At 42.2% G+C, this 17,376-nt stretch overlaps 1 long non-coding RNA gene across 1 annotated transcript in view; it reads left to right on the top strand.

Annotated features, from left to right (window-relative positions):
- The window catches only part of LOC309810418, a 45,471-nt gene that overhangs the window by 14,370 nt on the left and 13,725 nt on the right, over positions 1-17,376 (top strand). Inside the window, exons 3-4 of the long non-coding RNA XR_014294977.1 lie at positions 13,344-13,484; positions 17,202-17,288. This is a non-coding gene — a long non-coding RNA (uncharacterized lncRNA). The remainder of the gene's footprint in view (positions 1-13,343; positions 13,485-17,201; positions 17,289-17,376) is intronic.

Raw genomic sequence — 17,376 nt, 5'->3', positions numbered from 1 at the left:
TAGGTGGAAATGGGCAGGACAAAGGCACTTCAGGGGAGAGGGGAGAATGGGGATAAGTATCTGGGAGATTCCAGTAATATTGACTCAGGAAGAGAATCCTTTGGAGTAAGATGAGAAGAGTAGTGTAGAGCTGCCCAGTGGAGGCCCTTGAATAGAGAACAGAACTTTGTTCTGGGGAAGCTGGGGCAGGGAAGCCCTAGTTTTCTTTTCTGTCCTTGAACCTTCCTGTAGGAATTGGCTTCTCTGCTTTTCAGTTGATGGGCTTGGTTCATGAAAAGCTAGAGAGCTTGCTGTTGGATTTTCCCCCTTCCACCTTCGCGGCCTTTGATAAACTCTGGAAAGTTGCACAGTCAGGAGCCTGAGGAGCCAGCCCGTCACTGAGGGGAGGCTTCCTGTGCGGAGAGCCTGTGTGCTTGAGGTCTGGCCACACGGCAGCCCTGGTGCCGCTCGTCAGTGCGGGTCAACAATGGGAGAGAAGGCATGAGCAGAACGGGGCATGGGCCAGCCGGCAGATGCCCCGACCTTTCCGTCAAGTGAAGGAGTTGAACTTGCTTATCCCCGGGATGCCTTCTTTCCATGCTTTAGTCTACCCTGCATTTGTCATTTTGGTGGGGAGCCCCTGTCTCATTTGGCATGGGTTTTGCAGGTTTACAGGCTACGGTTTGCTGAGCTCCTTTGCTAATATGAAAAATCACATTTCTTTTTTTGTTTCTCTGGATTGCTTGAATTTTAAAAATTTGAGCCATTTTTTAAATAGCAAGGTTGAAAATCTCAAGTCATCTTAGAGGCTGTAATTCTGTAATTTCAGCTCCCTAGCCTCATTCCTGACGTTGATCATCAAGTCTGCTATTACGCTGGATAATTAAAGGGATGTGGACATCAGGGAGAGAGCAGGCAGGGAGTAATATTTGAAGGGCTTGATTAGTCTTCTGTAGTTCCCGTAAGATCAGCACAGGATGTTGTTAAAACTCTAAATTCTGGTACTCTGTCTCTGGGCATAGATACTCTAACATTCAGAGGTTTTTGCTGCCCTTTGAAAGCTGTCAAACTCATAACCCATCTATGGGTATTAGCTCATTTTATCTCAAAAGACCCTTATAGAATTAGCCCGTTTCTCCCGAGGAAGCGCAGTTAGGAAGATTACGTATGTGCTCTAGGCCACTCACAGGTAAGGGGCGGCGCCTGGTCAGGATCTCTGGGTTTGCTCGTAACCCTTACACAGTCCTACCTCCCTCGGAAAAGTGTGGAATGACACCTTCTTACTTTGTGTCTGGGAGTTTTCTTTCCTGATTTAAACAGAACCAACTCTGTAGAAACTGCTTAACCTCTGGAGGTTTGGCCTACCTGCGAATTTTCAGCAAAGGAAGGACCTAGGCAGGGTGGCAAGTGAGGGAAGATGATAAGAGAGGAAAAGCTAACTTTTTTCTATTCCTGTTGTATATCATGACATTTGAAAAACGCTTTGAATTTATTTTCTTAAAAATTTTTTTCTGATTTAAAAATATAAAGAAAATTAAAATCATCTATTATCCCTCAATCAGGAAGAAACACTGTAAAATTTTTTTGTATACTTTCTTATTTCTTATTTTTTTATTACTGAGCCACTTTTCTTTGGATGGCACTAAAGAGGCTGCATACTTGGCAAGCCAATTCAGAATACAAAGCATTTTTGTTAATTAGCTAACTATTGCCATATTTGACTTTTCATTCTTGTACTACAAGGAAAGATCTTTTCTCTTGCCAAGTCTTGCTGCTTCATCCTCTGCTGTATCTCTTACAGTCTCTCTATGCCCATTGCTACTTCCATGTACAAGTCTTGTTACCTTTCTCCTCTTCCTTTCCTCCAAAACTGCTCTTATCAGGGTCACCAAAGCCCTACCTATTAATAATCCAGTGATGTCCAATTTATCTGGTTGTTCCTTTTGTTGCTTGTGCTTTTGGTATTATTTTGGTACGAAGAAACCATCAAGGTCACAAAGAGTTATGCCTATGTTCTCTTTTAAGAATTTTATAGTTTTAGTTCTGACATTTAGGTGTTGCACAGAGGCATTTATTAAGGGGGGTATTTTATAGAATTAGGAGTGTTGGAAGAAATGGACTGTAGCTCAAGCTTCCAGGAACAGCCTTCCAGACCACATTATAGAACTGGGCTGCCAAAGAACTGCTGTCTTAACCGTGGCCAGAAAGCTGCTGCACACCTCTAGCTCCAGGACCATCCCACCTCTGCCATGGTCTGCACCAGCAGAATGGATGCCTTGTGCCCTACCCCTCTTCCCAATCAACTCAGAGCCTCAGTCTCCTCATCTGTAAACTATGAGTGCCGTCTACCCCCAGGGTGTATTTAGTACATTTCACAACTGGTGTGGCATAGGCACAGCTCAGTGATAATGGATGTGGATTGTAAATCACTCATTAGGACTTACTGGTGCCAACCAGCTGAATATCAACCCTCTTGACAGTATTACAAGAATTAAATGAGTTTGGCACAGCAATGCCAAGTGACAAGGGTTATCCTGATGGTCCTGGATGCCTAGAGCTTGCCTGGTTTGACTGAGATTACACAAGGTGCCAGCAGTCAGACTGAGGTGGGAATTCTGTGAATACCCCCAACACCTTAACGAAGAGTGAATGCTCTCACAGAGTTAGAGCAGAAACTGGGGTGGGGGGGTGAGAGGTTGGCATCCTGGTCTTGGACTCCTGCATCTGGCTGTCCACCTGAGCACAACGCCCACACACAAGAAAGAGGGCTGGGTGGGGTTTGAGTGCTCAGTCAGGGAGGAGGCTGCTCCATTTCTCAACTGCTATTCTGGTGAAACAGGTGGATGAATTTGAGCCCAAGAAGTAGGAAGGGAGGAGAATAACTGGGAGCATTAGGCTTTGGGGTGCCCTCTGCATGAGAATGATGGGCACTAAACCTGTCTGAGGCAAAGGTGTGGAAAGGAGTAAACACATCGGAGACTGGAGTCCAGAACCTTGAAAATTTAATGAGATCAGTTAATGAAGCAATACCCTATGATTAATCACTTCAAAAGCATCACTTAAATCAAGGAGGATCGTGGTGGACAATGACCATTTAATTTAGCTACTTAAGGGACATTTGGAACAGTGCGCTGTCAGGAAGACTTGGCTTCTACATCCAGGCAGATAAAGGTCCATTAGGTCCCCAGAGTGGAGGACTTCAGATCCGAGCCAACTCAGCAGACCTGATGCACCTGAATAGATGAGAAAAGGCAAAAGGACACATATCATAGTGAAGCGGAGTCACTGAACGTTTTTTACTTCTTTTATTTTTTATTTTTTAAACGTCTTCTTACTTGTGGTCCTAGAAAAGTGATATTAAGAAAGACAGTAACTGAATACAAGGTTATTAGAGGGAATATTGCTATCGTGTGAGCAAATGAACATGTTATATAAGCAGCAAGTTATAAGGGCTATGCACAAAGAGCAGAGTTTAATATTATCAGAAAATAAAGCTTACAAGTGAATATACCTGATGCATATTTAATGAAGAGCGTAATCAAGGGATATTAGAGCTATAAAGGAGCTGGCCAATTATTTGGTTCAGCCTCCTTATTTAAGCAGACGAAAATAAACACAGGCCTCCGGTGTCCTGAGTTCACACCGTTATGAGGGCTGGAGCAGGGAGTAGCATTAGGCCACACCACTCCGTCCAGGCCTATCCACTTCCTCGTTAATTGTGCGGCAGGAGACCTGAGCTGTAAAATGGACACTTCACGTTTCTGCACTGCAACTAAACAGACTTCGGGGAGGTAGCTGGGAGAGGGAGAATCATACTGAGCCAGGGTTGCTCCGGAGATCCTGAAAGGCTATGGATTTGGAACCCAAAGGGCAAAGCCTCCCTCTCCTCTGAAAAATGGTGTCTAGAGCTTGGGCACCTGCTTGCCCACCCTTTGCTCCCAACTGCCCACCCAGGCAGCTACCGAACTTGGAGACAACCTGGCTTAAGAGGGCGAAGGGGTGGGTGCACGTTAGTCAAGGGGAGGAGTGCTCCCAAATCAATCCTTTCCTCCTGGTGACCATCCTTCATTTCACCATTTAAACACACAGCTCCCTTTTCTCATCTTTCTTACTGTCTTTTGAATGGATTGCCTTTCCTTGCTGTTCTCTTATTCCATTTCCCTCTTTTTACTGATTGGGAAGTTAGACCCTCTATTTCTACTCTTTTTAGTGTTTCTCCTTGAAACTTTTATCTGCATACTTATCAGGACAAATTTAATCAATATCTTAATTCTTTTTTTTTTTTTTTTTTTTGCGGTACGCGGGCCCCTCACTGTTGTGGCCTCTCCCGTTGCGGAGCACAGGCTCCGGACGCGCAGGCTCAGCGGCCATGGCTCACGGGCCCAGCTGCTCCGCGGCATGTGGGATCTTCCCGGACCGGGACACGAACCCGCGGCCCCTGCATCGGCAGGCGGACTCTCAACCACTGCGCCACCAGGGAAGCCCTCTTAATTCTTTTTTCTGTAAAAATAAGGACATTCCACCACTTTTAACTCAGAACCCCTCTCCTTACTTCCAAGCTATTGTTGAGTGTTTTAATGTCTTTTTTAAACCCTAAAAATCAGAAATTGTTATTATTTTATATAGTTAGCATTTCTATTTACTTCCACGTTTACCAATTTCTTTATTCACAGTCTTTTCTCAGCCCTGTCTTCTGAAGTATATCCTCCCTTTGGGTGCAGGTCCTGTTGGTGGTAAACTCCCTCAGTTTGATTGTTTCACCTGTCTTCTTGAAAGGCTACATAATTCTTTGTTGACAGTTATTTTCTCTCAACAGAGATTTTCCCACCCTTTCATGGCTTCCTGTGTAACTGTAGGCAAGTTGGCTATTGGTCTGTTTGTCATTACTTGTAACCAAGATGTCTTTCTTCTCTGGGTGCTTTTGGGATCATCTTTATCTTTCTTGTTTTGTGGTTTTACTGCAACAGGTCTAAGTGGGGATTTTTTCTTTTCATTTATCTATGTGCTTCTTGTCTGTGTAGTAATATCTCATGAATTAAAAAAAAAACTCTCTGCCGATATTTCTTTACATTTTCTCTATTATTTCCTTTTGAATCAGACATCTGTTAAACCTCATTCTATCTTCCATCTCTCCTTACTTTCATATTTTCTATTTCCATGCCTCTATTTGCTTAATTTTGGGTAATTTCTTTGGATCTATCTTCCAGTTGGCTGCCTTTTTTTTTTTTTTTTTTTTTTACAGTATATCTAATCTACTGTTTAATCCACTTGTCATTTTTAGTTTTAATATTTTTCCTTTCTAAAATTTTCACATGAATCATTTTCAAATCTTTCTGGTTCTCTGTTTCTTGATCCTTTTCTGATTCCATCTTCTTTAAACATTTTATACATAGTAATTTTGTTCCCAGTAGTTCTAACATCTGAGGTTCTTGGAGATGTAAATCTATTGTGTTTTGTTTTTCCTGATCCCACCCATGTTGATTTATTTCCTTCTATATTTGGTAATTCTTTACTGAGGAATAACATTTGATTGAACTTACTTTGTTTCTCCAGAGAATTTATGCTTGCTTCTGCTTGGGCGTTAGGTAGTGCTACCAACCTGATACCACTTTCACCACTTTGTTTTAATTTATATTTATATTTTGAAAATATTTATTTATTTATTCATTCATTCATTTTACTTTTACAGACTGTAAGGGGGAGGGAGAGGGAATAAGGAAAGAGAAGAGACCAGTCTGGCAAGAACACTGGGCACACTTGGGCAGGTCCCTCCTGCCCTATAAGAGTTCATGCAGTGTGCATTTAACCGTGTGAGCAGTAGTGCCCTTACAGGCTACTGATGCTCAGGGAGGAAGTGTAGAGTGGAAAAACCAAAAATTAAATCTGAAGCTCTTAAATGTTGTATCCGTTTTTGTTTTTCTGGGGGGACGGAGATGCTGTGAGCTGCAAAACAGTTCAGGGAGTAGGTCTGCAGCTAGGCAGGTAGTGGCACCATGTGATTCTGCTGCTGCTTTGAGCAGTTCTTCACGCTGTTTGCTGGGCTCAGGCTGTAGTGATGAAAGCATCTGTACACGGAGCTTGCAGCAGATGGAGGGGGTGTGAAAGAAGCCAGAAAGGCAGCGTACCTGTGCGAGAACTGAGGGCTTTGGACGTAGTTGTACTGGCCATGAAGAGCCACAGTTTGTTCTAGAGGAGAGGAGAGTTATAGCCAAATGACATGAGGTGGAGAAAGGGTGTCCATGTGATTAATAAGAAAATAAATCATTATGAAGGAGAAAGGCATGTCAAATGAAGATACCAAACTCTGCCTAGAGGGAGTGCTGTTTCCATCCTTTGCGCTGTGCTCCTCCAGGAAGCCTTCCCGGATAGTGCCCTGCTCCCGCAGGCCCCTGAAGACCTGGATGGACCAGGTCCCAGGGCGGCCTCCACTCAGCCTGTCTCTGGATCTTGATCTTGCTCGGGGGCAAAGGGAGGCCAGGGAGGCACGGTAGCTGCAGTGAGGCGGGGGTCCTGGCAGCCTCAGGAGGTGACCGCGGCCTGGCCCTGGGATCTGGGCACGGGTTCCCGTCTGGAGGGGACTGGGTCTCACCAGCTCCAGGGCTAAGAGCAGAGAGCAGAGTGCCCGTGGTGGCTGTCCCCAGCTCATCCTCTTGTTTTAATTTTTATAGTAGAGCTTAATAGCATGAGTAGTGTAAATGTAACCTCCACACAAGGGTGAAATAAAGCCTAAGGATGCAAATTCTGAGAAAAAAAATTATAATTCATTTTTTTCCACCCGGGGTTATGATGGAGATAGGCTTCCTCTGCTGGGAGGTGAATTATTTTTCTGCTCTGAGGTCTCACAAAGGGTGTACCCCTCTTGAGGGTCCTGGCTCAGTGTGAGAGTCTGAGGTGCACCTCCTGCTTTGCATAGTCCAAGCTGTCTTTTCTGGTTCTCTGTGTTGACAGAAGCATTGACCTTCAGGGCCAACCAAGCTTGTTTGTTTGGTCTTTTTTTTGGGGTTATTTTTCGGTTTGTTTCCCATTTACTGTCTACAGACCTGGTTTTAGCTCACTGCTCCTGTTTTGCCCCTTGAACCTGATGATTTACCATATTTTCATTTGAGCTCAGCAATACTTTATTTTATTGTTTCCCAGTGTTATTGCAATATAATTGGCATATAACATTGTATAAGTTTAAGGTGTATAACATGATTTGATATATGTACATATTGCGAAATGTTTGCCACACTAAGTTAACATCCATCACCTTATATAGGTACAGAGATTTTTTTCCTTGTGATGAGAACTTTTAAGATTTACTCTCTTAGCAATATACAAATACTGTATTGTATATCTTTCAGAGATACAATACAGCATTGTTAACTGTAGTCATTGTGTTTTACATTAAATCCCCAGAACTTACTTATCTTATAACTCGGAGTTTGTACCTTTTGACCACCTTCACCCATTTCTCCCACCCTCAGCCCCTGCCTCTGGCAACTACCAATTTGGTCTCTGTTTCTGTGTGTTTAGTTTTTTTTAGATTCCACATATAAGTGAGATCGTAGAGTAGTTGTCTTTTTCTGTATGACTTATTTCACTTAGCATAATGCCTTCAAGGTCCATCCATATTGTCACAAATTGAGATGATTTCCTTCTTTTTAATGGCTGAATAATATTCCACCAGATATATATACCACATATTCTTTATCCATTCATCCACTGATGGACACTTAAGTTGTTTCCATGTCTTAGCTATTGTAAATAATTCAACAATACTTTAAAGAGTATGTTTGTTATAATTAATCCAGGATCTAGTATTCTCAGGGAGGGATTTTCATAATTGCAATCCATAATCGTACCAGAGGAACAGTCCCCACAAGTGTATGATTTTTCACACCCGACCTAATTCCAAAATTATCTTAGGTGGCTTACAGACAGTGGTATGCTAGAGTCATCATGTACTGGCTTATAAGAAATTTATTGTTAAACTTTTAGGAATCTTGCAAGTCGTTTGTTAAACACAGCCATCATTAAAAATTAAATTATATAAACTTACAATTAAATAAATTATATTAAAAATAAATACTCAAATGCATCACTTTCTAATTATGTTTCACTATTACTGACACTGTTGAGGTTATTTATGTCCATCGTATCTGTGTGGTGAAAATGCTACAGAAAGGTGTCCTACTGCACATCTCCTCCTAAATCCACTTCGAGCAACCTCATGTTGGTATCTTGAAATTGGCCATAGTGGGAGTATTTACACCAGGGAAATGGGCACACACTACAAATCAACTCTTTATTTATTGCTCTATTGATCGTCTAGACTTCATATTGTGATGGAGAGAATGATAACAGTGCAGAGTAAACACGAAAAGTGTGTCATGTCCATAGTAGTTACATTATGAATAGCACAAAAAGTTGAGGAAATATTCTTCCAGTATTTGGAAGCAATTAATGAATTTAGCAAGAAAGTTGCTTACATCATGAGGAATGAGTGGATTTCTGACACATGACATAGATCTTTGTTGTTTCACTTTTGCCTTCCATGTTAAAGTAAATGGAAATATCAACCAACATTCATGTCTAAACTGTTCTTGATTATTGGTTGCAACCATAGGTTAGCTGTGGATAAAGGGTTTGACAAAACTCAACAAAAGCATTCTATGAGAATCAACTGGCTGCAAGGAATTTACAGTAAGAAGTATTGTGTATTTTCCTTTTATTTACTGTGCATTATATGTCATTTATAGCAGCAGATTTGTCATATACATGTACAATCTTTTCGGAGAACCAGTTGTGGAACATTCACCAGCACACCTCTGCTCTTAGGGATGTACAGATACAATAAGGTAAGATGTGAAGTAGATGAGAAAGAAAAAGGAACAGCAAGGAGAGGGCCCCACTAGAGCTGGAAATGATGCTAATAGACAATTTCATATTACAGAGGGCAGACGTAGGCTATGGTAGGCCACAGATTTGCCTCTAAGCTTCCTAGCACATCTTACATAAAGGAAAATTTGATTGCGTACCGAATCTTCGGTGTTTGGGTCAGAAGTTGTGGCGTTTTTCCTAAGCCAGGTCCAGAAGGAATTTTATCCTGAGGGTGTGTGTAGAGGAACAGTGTATTTTTATAAATATCAATAATGTCCTTAAAGCAAACCCTCATTTAGAGTCACAGGGATGCCTCCGGGAGAGCCCCTCTCTGAAGGCTGAAAAATTCTTGCCAAAGTGTATTTTTTTTTTAATAAATGTATTTATTTTATTTATTTATTTTTGGCTGTGTTGGGTCTTCATTGCTGTGCGGGGGCTTTCTCTAGTTGTGGCAAGTGGGGGCTATTCATCGTTGCAATGCACCGGCTTCTCATTGCAGTGGCTTCTCTTGTTGCGGAGCACGGGCTCTAGGCTCGTGGGCTTTAGTAGTTGTGGCACACGGGCTCAGTAGTTGTGTCTCGCGGGCTCTAGAGCGCAGGCTCAGTAGCTGTGGCGCACGGGCTTAGTTGCTCTGCGGCATGTGGGATCTTCCTGGACCAGGGCTCGAACCCGTGTCCCCTGCAATGGCAGGCGGGTTCTTAACCACTGAGCCACCAGGGAAGCCCCAAAGTGTATTTCTATAAGAGACACATATTGAAGTATTTGTGGGTGAAAGAATATGAACTCTGGGACTTGTTTTAAAATTCTCCACAGAACAAAGGAATAAACAAATATCTGTTGAAGTGAATAATCGAAGCAAAAAGAGCAAAATATTGGTAAATATTAGAGCTGGGTGATGGGCAATTGGGAATTCATTAAACTCTTGTCTACTTTGAGACAAGATTGAATCTGATCCATGTGTATCTTGTCATAACGGCTCCTCCTCCTTCTCCCCAACACGCCTTATCTCCGCTTCCCCCTCCTTGCTATTCATGTGGTAGAAAAACTGGGTCTTTTGTCCTGCAGAACTTCCCACATTGTGGATTTGGCTGTTGCTTCCTCATGGTGACAAAAAGTATTACCTTAGCAGAGAAATCCATTAAACTCAGATATTATCCTACGGGAGTGATACACGGGTCAGGAATGTTTTAGTGGAAACGAAAGGGAAGAGAAATGAGCCATCTGATCAGAGGAAAGGAATCACAGTAAACAGGGGCACAGCCCACAGGGAAGGTGAGGGAAAGGGGGGCTGAAAAGGAGAGGAGAGCCCAGAAGAAACACTCTAGATAAGCTTCATTTACTCCTGATTTCTGAGTTCTTTGTCTTCCAGCACCTCCCCTTCCTTGCCCTGGCACCTTAACCCTCAGGCAGAGTGGTGGGGGTAGGTGTCAGGGACATCTTCCCCCTTCTGGGTGCACTGTTGAGCTAACACTTAAGCAATTTTAAAAAAAGAAGCATTTCTCTTGAACCACATGCTTTTAAAAAAGGACAAATACATTTAAAATCGAATCAGGTTTGAAGAGGCATCATCTTTATCATCTGCCATCCTTGGGATTCATTTCACATTCAAATAAATAGAAAACTACGTGCAAAGAGGCACATTACACCCAGATTTACCCAGGTATAATTTACAGGTGGCATTTCATGCCATAACTTAATGGCACTTTATCAACATTGGATTTTCTGGGCTCACTGATTAGTTCATGCTATATGGAAAGTGCTTTGCCATAATTTTTCATTAGCTTCACAAGTTATGCCATTTGGAACCATGTAAGGTGGCTAATGTTTCAGTGGTTTTCGAAAACACTTTTCAGTCAAGAAATTCAAGCACCAAATGCCAGTGACTCAGGAACCATTGGACATCTGAGACATGACCATGACTAAAGATGAGTTGTAACAGCATTTGGATATTTTAGAGTCTTTGAAATATATGAACGCTCATTAAACTAATGAAGATGTGCGTCAGCCCTGGGCTCTTCCTGTGGCTCAGCTGCAGCCAGAGGGTGGTGGCTTCCAGTCCAGGCATACTCACTGCCGACCCTGTCCCTCACCTCTCCTATCTGCTAAGGCAAATGCTTGTGCTTCCCAGGCATCACAGAAGATGCCCTCACGTACTCTCCAGGAAGAACTGGTAGCAGTCTAAACCTGGGAGATGCTTGACAGCTGAGAAGATTGGTCTTCCTGGAGAATTGCCTGGAGGGTTTGTTTAGGACCTACCAGTGGGTCTTCTCCAGTTTTTAAAAAATGAAATACAACAGGGTGAAATGGAATGGGAAACCATGAGAGCATGTGATAACGATAAGTACTATTTTGTGAAACCTTTGTTTCAATTATTTATATAGGTATATGTGTGTACTGAGACATAATGTGAAATGTATTTTTAAATGTGAGCCAAGTCAAAAGGCCTTGAAGAATGCTGCTCTCGGAATGTATAATTTACCGCTGGAATAAGCCAGACTAGTAAGAAGCTGTTGCCTGGACACATCACAGTGACTCTTGAAGCAGTGCTAGAACATTTCCGTAATAACAAGTTTAAAACAATACAAACCTTTCCTCTCATGTCTTACCTCTCTGAGATAAAGGTGAGCTTAATGAATTCCTCTGCTCAGGTAACAAGAGTTAGCATTTGTTCAGTATTCATTCACTCAACAAACATTTACTGAGACTGTTCAAGTCACTGAGAATATAATGGTGGGAGAAAAACAGACAAAAATCCCTGGCTTAGTGAAACTGGTATTCAAGAGTGGAGGCAGCACAGACTATAAGCAAAGGTAAATCAGTAAAACAGAAAATGTTCAATGGTTGTAAGTGCTAAGGCAAAAAAATAAACAGAAAAAGGTAACAAGGAGCATTTGGGGGCTGTACTTGTTTTCTATCTTTCTGTATAACAAGTTACTACAAACTTAGCACATTAAAACAACACACATTCAAGACAGTATGGTACTGGCACAAAAACAGAAATATAGATCAATGGAACAGGATAGAAAGCCCAGATAAAAACCCATGCACGTTTGGTCACCTTATCTTTGATAAAGGAGGCAAGAATACACAGTGGAGAAAAGACAGCCTCTTCAATAAGTGGTGCTGGGAAAACTGGACAGCTACATGTAAAAGAATGAAATTCGAACACTCCATAACACCATACACAAAAATGAACTCAAAATGGATTAAAGACCTAAATGTAAGGCCAGACACTATAAGACTCTTAGAGGAAAACATAGGCAGAACCCTCTATGACATAAATCACAGCAAGATCCTTTTTGACCCACCTCCTAGAGAAATGGAAATAAAAATGAAAACAAACAAATGGGACCTAATGAAACTTAAAAGCTTTTGCACAGCAAAGGATACCATAAACAAGACAACCCTCAGAATGGGAGAAAATATTTGCAAATGAAGCAACTCACAAAGGATTAATCTCCAAAATTTACAAGCAGCTCATGCAGCTCAATATCAAAAAAACAACTGAATCCAAAAATGGGCAGAAGACCTAAATAGACATTTCTCCAAAGAAGATATACAGATTGCCAACAAACACATGAAAGAATGCTCAACTTCACTAATCATTAGAGAAATGCAAATCAAAACTACAATGAAGTATCACCTCACACCATCATCAAAAAATCTATAAACAATAAATGCTGGAGAGGGTGTGGAGAAAAGGGAACCCTCTTGCACTGTTGTTGGCAATGAAAATCGATATAGCCACTATGGAAAACAGTATGGAGGTTCCTTAAAAAACTAAAAATGGAACTGCCATGCAGCCCAGTGGTCCCACTGCTGGGCATGTACCCTGAGAAAGCTATAATTCAGAAAGAGTCATGTACCACAGTGTTCATTGCAGCTCTGTTTACAGTAGCTGGGACATGGAGGCAACCTAGGTGTCCATCAACAGATGAATGGATAAAGAAGATGTGGCGCATATATACAATGGAATATTACTAAGCTGTAAAAAGAAACGAAATTGAGTTATTTGTAGTGAGGTGGATGGACCTAGAGTCTGTCATAACAGAGTGAAGTAAGTCAGAAAGAGAAAAACAAATACCGTATGCTAACACATATATATGGAATCTAAAAAAAAAAAATGGTTCTGAAGAACCTAGGGGCAGGACAGGAATAAAGACACAGATGTAGAGAATGGACTTGAGGACACGGGGAGGGGGAGGGGTAAGCTGGGATGAAGTGAGAGAGTGTCATGGACGTATATACACTACCAGATGTAAAATAGGTAGCTAGTGGGAAGCAGCTGCATAGCACAGGGAGATCAGCTCGGTGCTTTGTGTCCACCTAGAGGGGTGGGATAGGGAGAGTGGGAGGGAGATACAAGGGGGAGGGGATATGGGGATATATGTATATGTATAGCTGATTCACTTTGTTATACAGTAGAAACTAACACACTATTGTAAAGCAATCATACTCCAATAAAGATGTTTTTTTAAAAAAACACATTTTTTATCTTACAGTTTCTGTGGGTCCAGGAGTCTGGACATGGCTTAAATGGTCCTCTGCCCAGCGTCGCACAAGACTGCAATCAAAATGCCAGCTGCGCTGAATTCTCATTTGGAGAATTAGCTGTAGAATAATCTTCTTGCAAGCTCATCCAGGTTGTTGGAAGAATTTAATTCCTTATAGTTGTATAACTGGAGTCCCGGTCTTTTTTTTTCTTTTGGCCACACATCGCAGCCTGTGGGATCTTAGTTCCCCAACTAGGGATCGAACCCATGCCCCCTGCAGTGAAAGTGCTGAGTGCTAACCACCAGACCACCAGGGAATTCTCTGCCCTGGCTTTTTGATGGCTCTCCACTGGAGGCCACTCTGAGATCCTAGAGGCCTCCCAGTTCCATTGGCCCTCTCACAATGTGGCAGCTGACTTCTTCATGTCAGTAAGGAAAAGCTCTTGCTCTGGTCTGCTAAGATGGAGTGTTATATCATGTAATGTAATTATGGGGTGACAGCCCATTGTCTTGCTATATACTGTAACCTACTCAAGGAAGTGACATCCCATTACCTTTGCTCTATTTTATTAGAAGCAAATTATAGGTTCTGCCCTCACCCAAGGGGAGGGGGATTCGAGGTGTGGCTCCTTAAGGGTCACCTTAGGGTACACCGAGACACAGTGGGGTTGCAGTTTTAGGGTGGCCAGAAAAGGCATCCCTGAGAAGTATCATTTGGGTAAGGACCTGGGGAGGAGAAGAGGAAGAGAGTCATGTGGCTATCTTGGGGAAGAGCATCTTCCCAAGAGGAAAAAGCAAATGCAACTCCCCAAGGAACATGCCTGCCATTTAGAGACAAAATAGCCTGTGTGCTGATAAGAAAGATCAGAGAGGGACAAAAGGATGCTTTCAGGAGAAAAGAGAATTGCTGGAGAATTGTCTATGAATAAGCAAGAGGAATCTAGTGCAGAAGTGAGCAGGTTGACATTTGCTAGTAGCAAAGACAAGAAATTCATGGTAAAAGGCTTGGAGGCAGAGTATATGGGCACATATACAAGTGTAGATATGGTGATGGGAATTTCTGCTTTCTCACTGAACTAGGAAGCAAGGACATCTGCTGAGAGTGAGGATTAGGAAGGAGGTGTTAGCGCTTTGAGGGGGAACAAGAAGGATGACTATTTGAGGAAATAGTCATCCATGAGAATGGGATGGGAGTGGCTCCCTCCCGGGAGTGGACCAGGGAATGTCAGTCTGTTTGCTTGACAGCATACAAGGCCCACCTGACCTTAGTGGTTATGAATTTAAGGAGAGACCAATCAGCATGGTTGGGTGTTTTTCACTGACCACAGTCACTATATGTGGAGCTAGGCAAGATGTATGCAGAGAGCTGGATTGAACCAGGGTTGTAGTTTAGGTAAGTGAATGCACAGAAGAAGAGAGGGGTGAGGTGCAAGGGAGGGGGTATGGTGATTGACCATGGAATTTAAACTAGGTCAGATCCAGCAAGCAGAAAGTCAGTAAGGATACAGTTGGATTGAACAGCACCGTCAATCAACTGGATCTAATTGACACTTATACAATTCTCCATCTCACAATAGCAGAATACTCATTCTTTTGATGCTCACATGGATGATAGAACACATTCTGGGACATAAAACATACCTTAACAAATCCAAAAGAGACAAAGAACAAGAACATACTTACAAAGTATGTTCTCAGGCCACATGGAATTAAACTAGAAATCAGCAACAGAAAGATAACTGGAAAATCTCAAAATCTTTGGAGATTAAACAACACACTTCTAAATAACATAGGGGTCAAAAATGAAGCCACAAGAGAAAAATTTAAAATATTTTATAGTAAATGAAAATGAAATTACAACATCAAAAATTATGGGATGCAGTAAAAGCAGGGCTTAGAGGGAAATTTATAGCAATGAATGCATATATTAGAAAAGAATGATCGAGTTAGTTGACAGGAGATTTAAGGCTAAACATTTTATGGAGGAGCATGGAGAGGTGCTGAAAGTGATATGAGGTGCAAGAAAGACACTTACCCTCATGGAACAAGAGAAGTAGGAGAGAAAACAGTCACCACTTGAGAGCCTGCAGGGAAAGCAGTGTCCCAAGGGGAAGCTAGGTTCCAGTGACAGCACAAAGTTGCAGGAAAGTTCAGAGAAGAAATTAAGGTTGTGGAGATTTTGCTGATGATTTTCAGAGAGCTCCGTGGAAGGGTTTCAGGGAAGGGGGTCAGAAAAAGGAGTGTCAGAAAGGGGTGGGTAAGAGTTTGAGGGTTAAAGGATGCCCAACCAAAGCAAGGTTAAGGGACAGGATGAGTTGGGGCAAGTTGTCCTGATGCTGCAAGAAGGGAGGTGTAGGGGTCTCCTGGGGACACAGAGTTCTGTTGTCACACTGCATTGAGCTGGCAGTAGAGTGGCTTTACTCTGTGTGATCAAGTCTCTTCTGACTGCTGCTGATGGAGACCTGCAGAGGGCACTGTTTTCCTGAGCAGGGGAAACCATCCATGTCTGAGTCCACCAGAAAGAGTATGGGGATGAGTGGTGGTTAGGGTCTTTGAGGTTCCAAGGAAGAGTGAGTGACATGTGTGGCGTACCTTTGTCAAAGGAGGTTTATTGTAGGGATACTCAGGGAAGGAAGGAAGACAGGGAGCTAGACCTCAGAGAGAAGGGTGTTGCTGGTTAGAAGACTGTGATACATTTATTAATCATACATATGTTTAGCGGCTATGCTGACAGACTCAACAGTGTTTCAAATAAGCAAGTGTCTTTTGACTCCTAGTTGAGTGTTTAATCCTTTTGTGAAACAGCTGCTCTTGTCTCAGTTTTTACTGTTACCGTTGCTGCTCATTCTCATTTCATGTTTTGTATTCAGATTCTCTGAGAGGATATCCAGTCAACTGCCCCATCTAATCTACCCATCCCTCCCTCCCTCCGTCTTTCCATCCCTGCACCCATCAGTACATCCAGTCATTTATTTATTCATTCATTTAGCAAGTATTTATGACACCTGAAACTAATATAATACTATATGTTAATTATACCTCAAAAGAAAGCTTCTTTCAAGAAATAAAAACAAAAAAACAAATACTTATGGAGCACTTACTGTGTTTCAGGAACTGTTCTAGGAGACCAAAGTGATGAAGGCAGATAAAGATGAAGCTTACATTCTAGTGCATATAAACAAAAAATAAGTGCATGAGAAGTGCTATGGAGACAAATAAAGCAGAGTAAGGTGGAGAAGGAGTATTGAGAGAGAGAGAGGGAGAGATCAGGAAAGAGCTCTGATAAAGTGAGCAAAGGCCTTGAGGGAATTGAGGGAGGAAGCCATGCAGATTAGCAAGAGGAAGAGCATTGTGAGCCAAGGAAAGAGAAAGTGTTTCAGGAAGAACAGGGAGCCAGTGTAGCTGGAGTGAAAGGGAGGAGTGGAAGGAGGTGAAGTCAGGTAGGTGTGTGGAGGGAGGGCGGTGGATGCTGAGCATAAGCGGGGGAGTGACAGCGTCTGACTTGTTTATTTAATTACAGTTGTAGAATTTTATTCAGGTTCATAAGTGATTAATTTTCTTTCTCAAAGTCTAAACAGAAATCCTATTCATATATAGTTTTTTGAAGTACAATTCACATTCAGTAAAATTCATCCTTTTTAGGATCTGCAGGAACGCCACCCCTGCAGAGAACAAAATTCATGGATGCTCCAGTCCCTTAGTATATAACCTGTGCAAATCCTCATATACTTTAAACCATCTCTAGATATCTTATAGTACCTAATACAATGAAATGCTATGTAAATAGTTGTAAATGTATTGTAAATGCTATGTAAGTAGTTGCTGGGACGCTGCAAATTCAAGTTTTGTTTTCTGGAACTTTCTCAGTCCCCCCACCGTCCCCCACCGAATCCGAGGTTGGTTGAATTCACGGATGTGGAACCTGAGGAAAAGGACAGCCGACCACGTAGTTCTGTGAGTTTTGATGAACACATGGAGTCGTGTGACTGTCACCACAGTCAAGATACAGACCAGTTTTACCACTCAAAGAGTTCACTTGGGC

This window comes from Mesoplodon mirus (assembly GCF_964341445.2).
Source record: "Mesoplodon mirus genome assembly, chromosome: 9".
NCBI classification, from domain to species: Eukaryota; Metazoa; Chordata; class Mammalia; order Artiodactyla; family Ziphiidae; genus Mesoplodon; species Mesoplodon mirus.
This window is presented reverse-complemented; position numbering and strand designations above follow the sequence as displayed.